Here is a 5,771-nt window from a genome sequence, read left to right as displayed (position 1 = left end):
AACCGGAAGCGGTTCCGCGCCCCGCCCCCATCCGCCTCGCCGGCGTCCTCCTGACCAATCACCAACGAACCCGCCGCTGTCGCACAGCTTCCTCGGACATCCATTGGCCCTACCGTCGTGTAGCCGGGATTGGCTGGAAAGCGCCACGTCCCCGCGAGCGCGCCGAGTGCGTGGACCGGATTCCCGCCCAGCGCTGGTCCCCGGCCGTGTGGGGTGATGCGCCCCAGCTCCCGACTCCGGGAGGCGTATGGGCGCGGCTGTCTGGCAGCCACGTCCCTGTTCACAGCGCATGACTCGGCCTCCACAGGGCTTCTTGGATTACCGTGCTAGTTATCTCCTTGCCCACCAGCATGTAGGGCCGAATTAATACGCCTGAATTAGTCCTCAGCTGTATTGAATAGTCCTGATTTCTTTCCCTTCGATGCTACCGCCCTGATCGGGTAGCTTACAGAGAGGCTCTACAGTCGTTGACTCCAGTATTATCTTTCTGCTTTATCTCACTACTCCCGCTCACAGACCTTGTGCTCTGGCCACCATTAGCTCGGTGTTACCTAACTGCCGACCCTTTCACATCTCTTCGGTCGGCTGCGTTCAAGCGACCTCCTTCGCCTGGACAAAGTGCGTTTTCCCGACTCTTTGCGTTATGAGTGTCCATAGAAGTACCGGTTAGCTTTTTGGAAGTCTTTCCTGGCCCCACCAGACATAATAATCCCCCCTTTATTCGCCTTCTTAACACTTTGTATCTTCAATACACTTTGCCAAATTTTGCTATAAAAAGCTGCTTCTCCATTGTCCTCTTCTAAGCTAAGCTCCAGGGCAGGGACAGGACTTAACTCATCTTTTTATCTACAGCTCTGACTTGCTGCCCAGTTCAGAATAAATGCTTAATAATGTTAAGTGAACGGAACGGGCGACAGCATTTTCCTGATTTAAGAGGAATACAGGAAATGTTTCACTCATTTTCTTGTCATGAAATTCAAACAAGCATTAAATGAGGGCCACTAGTTTTCAAAACAAACGGAACAGAAACCTATGTTCTTAGCAAATAAAGCCTCTATAATTTAAAATCCAATGGAAACACACAGTATGCTGATGAAAGAGTTAAATACAAAACAAGTTAATATACTTTTATGTGCCAAGGTGAGAGATTGACAATGAATGCTTTGGGAATTCATACAAGGGGTGACAGTGATCCTTGGTGGTAGCCAGAGAAGTCTTCAAAGAAGGTGTGACTCGGGCTGGACTAAGGGATTCTTGAATGCAAATACTCAGCAATAGCAGTAACAGGAACAAGGGCACGTGGGGGGCAGGGGAGCGAGTAAATTTTTATGCCAGGTTGGTGATGAGAGGGGTAAAAAAGTGGGAGAGGGGCATGAAAAGAGCACAGATATAAGTTTCTCAAAGTAACGCAAAGTCTTAATCTGAGGAGAGCTGAAGGCAGTAGGAATTGTCGGTCTTCTGAAGGCTTATAAGCTTGCACCTTTGTGGGAGGGAGGAGCTTGAAAATGGTTCTTTCTAGAAGGGATATCTCCTAAAAGGGATTGACGACAGAATCGACTGCATCAGGAAGTATTTTAAAAACTTAAAAAAATGCCTCCTTGAAGTCAGGCACTGTGCCAGGGTGCTGATAAACCCACAATGAATAGGCCATGGTCCCTGCCCCTCCTGGAACTGCAGACCAATGGGAGAGCCACCCGGCTTGGAAGTGTCCTAGGGGAAGCTGGGTAAGGTTATGGGACTCTGCCAGAGATGGGGCCCTGCAACCCTGAGATCCCCTGTAGATATGGGCTTTGCCTGGGCAGAGCAAGGAAAGTGGGAGAGAACTCCTAGATACAAGAGAAATTCTTAAAGTGGAAATAACAAGTCCTGGACTTAGTGACTTAGATGAAAGAAATGAAGAAGCACTCAGAAATTTAAAGTTTTCATCATAGGAAACTGGGAGAATGCGCTCAATGGGTGGAAGAGAAATGAGTTGAGTTCAAGACATGGAAAGTCTAAAATGATGGCAGGATGCCAAAAAAGAAGGAGCCAGTAGGCTGGAGGAGATACTTAGAAGGGTCATTGGCCAGCAGGCAGCTGATGGAGCCGTGAGAACCAGGAAAGCACAATAAGCTTTAAGGGGGTAAGGGGGCCCCAGAGTTAGAAAGTAGGTGGAGGAGGAAGAGAACCTGAGGGGTGACATGCGTAAGAAATGTCACCTTACCTGCACCCAAAGCCCATGAGGCCTGGATTTGTCTCTGAGAGAAGCGCTGAAGGAATGTTTGTGGCAGGTGTGATGTCAACCTCAAAAGGCTGATGCTCTTCAGGCTTTCCCTATTCTGCCCATAAGGTGCTACTAGACATTTACTCCACAAATAAGTGTATTGTTTCCTGTATGCCGGACACTGTTCTAGGCACTGGGATCCAGCAATAGACAACATGGACCAAACTGTCTTCTGGTGCTTATGTTCTGCTATGTAGCTAATAATCCAGGTAAAAAAGCAAAATATATAGAACAGGAGGTAGTGACAGGTACCAAGAAAGAAAGAAAGGCAGGAAAGGAGAGAAGAGAGTGCTGGGACTGTCCAGCGTGGCGATGGAATTGTAGAAAGAGTGGCCAGAGAAGGCTCATAAGGAGGATGACATGTAAGTGAACATCTGAAGGCAGTAAAAAACATTCCAGGAAAAAGGAAAAGGGTAAAGGCCCTGACCTGAAGCATACTTGGAGTGTTTGAGAAGCAGCAGGGAGCCAGTTTGGCTGGACTGTGGTAATTAAGGAGTAGAAAAAATGAGGTCGGAGAGGAGGTAGCAGTGATGGGGGTGAGGAGGGGAGGAACACCATGTAGAGCCTTTAGGCTATTGTAAGGACTTTCACTTTTACTATGACTTAGAAGGCACGGAAGAGACTATTTACCAAACTCGTTCTTCTTCCTTCTATGAACACAGCTAGACGGCAGTGTGCACAGGTAACTGAGCTCTGGCCAAAGGAAAAGTAGCAGAAATGATGTCTACTACTGTTATTACTTGCCATACAAACCTGCCACATGCCATTCTCCAAGCTCTTTCTCTTTCCATGACAACCCTGGAAGCTGTGTATTGCAGATGGCCCATCACAGGATAGAAGGAGCCCAAGTTCTTGTTAAAAAAACACTCCCTGGGGGCGCCTGGGTGGCTCAGTTGGCAAAGCATCTGACTTATGGTTTCAGCTCTGGTCATGATCTCACCGTTCATGGGTGCAAAGCCCTGCATTGGGCTCTGTGCTGACAGCGCGGAGCCTGCTGGGATTCTCTCTCCCTCATTCTCTGCCCCTCCCCCACTCGTGTGTGTGTGTGTGTGTGTGTGTGTGTGTGTGCGCGCGCGCGTCACACACACAAAATAAATAAACTTAAAAGAAACTGCTCACTGAACAGGGATGCTGTTTGGGGACTTTTTCTGAGAAACGAACTTCTATTGGCTATTTTATGGCACTGACATATTGGAATTTATCTCTTACAGAGCTAGCATTTCCTTAGCTGGTACAGATGGCAAGACATTGGAAGGTTTTGCAGAAAAGTGACGTGATTTAAGATTTTAACAAGGTTACATGTGGCTGAAGAGGGTGAGAATAGAAACAAGCCACCTGTTGCGGAGGCTCTTACAACAATCCAGGTGTTGGTAAAGTCAGTGAAGGAGGAGAGCCAGGAGAATACATTGTTCTAGAAGCCAAGTGAAGAAAGTATTTCAAAGAGAGAGGAGTAATCACATAAGTCACATGCTGATAACAGTAAGATGAGGACTGATTAGCCGCGGGCTTTAGCAATGTGGGGTCAGGTTTGGTGGGGAAGTGGGTTCAAAAACTTATCAGAGGGACTCAAGAGAGAATAGGAAGCAAGAAATTGGAAATGCTTTCAAGGAGTTTGCATTAAAGGGTAGAGAAAATTGGAGCAGAGGGGGAGAGAGACCAACAGAGGTTTTGTTTTATTTTATTCTATTATTAAAAAGAAGAAATAACAATATGTTTAGGAGAAATACCAGTTTGTTGCTGTTGAGAAGGATCTAGGAGCAGGGATAAAACTGATGTAGGAAAAAGAGAGAATTGCTGGAGGAATGTCCTTGGGTAGAAGAAATGGGATAGGAACTAGTACGAAAGGAGAAAAGCTGAACTTTGCTTAGAACTCAGTTCTTCCATAGTAACAAGGAGAGAAACTAGATCTACAGGTCTGGTGCCAGGTAAGTAGTGGACATGGTCATGAGAGCTTGGAGTTCTCTTTCAGTTGCTGCTATGTTCTGGGTGAAAAAGGAAGCTGGGGGGGGGGGCGGCACCTGGGTGCCTCAGTTGGTTAAACTTCCAACTTGGGCTCAGGTCATGATCTCATGGTTCTTGAGTATGACCCCTGCATTGGGCTCTCTGCTGTCACCACAAAGCCCTCTTTGGATCCTCTGTCTGCCTTTCTCTCTGTGCCCTCCCCTGCTCCCCGCTGGTTTTCACGCCTCTCAAAATAAATATATAAACTTTAAAAAAAAAAAAAAGAAGCTAGGTCATCAGAAGGCACTGGTAGGGGTGTACGTGAGGCAGAGGTGTGAAATAGCCATTCAGCAGAGAGAACAGATGAGGGGAGCATAGTATGATCTCCAGGCAACATTAAGGACCCTCCTGAGGCTTGAGATGATGACTTGGAGGGTCATGTGACTGATATGTCACATGGTTTTCTCCAAGCAAGTTTTGCAGCATGATACAAGAACGGAGTTGGCAGAGAGTTTGACTTAGCCAAGTGTATACAATCAAGTGGAAGACACACAGGGTGCTGGGGGTGCATGCTGAATACAGAGTATGGACTCTACACTTGAGGGGAGGGAAATGACATGAGGAGACTGAGGAACAGTGAAAGTCCAGAAGGAGCAATAGCTTGTGGGATTGGTGGGTGGAAGGGTTGTTGGACTCAGGGAATGATAGGAGGTGGTAGAGCTGCAGAGTGGGCGTAACAGGGTGGGGTGCAGTTATTAATGACAAACCAGGATAAAATCATGGGAATCAGTGGCTGAAGAGAGGTGTGCGCAGGATTACTGGGCAGCAGATCGAGGAACTGTGACCAGGGCATGGGAAGGATCATCTAGGTAGATATTGAAGTCACCAAGATTTAGGACAAAACCCACCCTTGGAAAGAGCGATGGTGATCCAGGAACTAACTTTTTAGCCCTCCAACCATTTCAATCTGAAAATTACTCCCGTGAAGGAAAAGACCTTTCTAGAATATCTTAAAACAAAGCAAGACATCTTAAAAAAGTTTTCCACTTGGAAGTCTGGGCAGTGTTTCTGAAACACTCATAGTCTGTTTTTTACTGAATATGAAATATTGTACATTTTAAACAAAGAGGCCAGTCCATCGGCCACCTGACAGACACTCCTTTGTGTTTCCCTTGACCTATAATTTGTGAACCTCTGATTTTGCCTTTACTTTGAGCCAGGAACCTCTGACTTCCCCATGTTTTGAGGCTGTACCTCCTCTCTGAGGAATCGCTAGTTTAATAAGCACTAATAAGGTATGTCAACATTTCATGGGGGTGTCATATGCAAAAGAAATTGACCCAGTGCTAGTAGGACTGAGGCACAACAGGAAACTTAGAAAGTTTGACCACAAAAAGAAAAATTCCCCCTACCTCACACACCTTGTCTTAACACTGCCTCCTGCAGGAAACTTTCTATGGCCTCAAACCCAAACCTTCATTTGAATCGTCAGAGCTAGGCTAGCAAGTCCAAGTTAGGGAAGTGAGCTAAAGAAGGAGGTGTGAAGCTTGAATCAGAAAAGAGGCGC

The sequence above is a fragment of the Hyaena hyaena genome, unplaced genomic scaffold, assembly GCF_003009895.1.
Source record: "Hyaena hyaena isolate Hyena2069 unplaced genomic scaffold, ASM300989v1 scaffold_8, whole genome shotgun sequence".
NCBI classification, from domain to species: domain Eukaryota; kingdom Metazoa; phylum Chordata; class Mammalia; order Carnivora; family Hyaenidae; genus Hyaena; species Hyaena hyaena.
Note: the sequence above shows the minus strand (reverse complement) of the source record.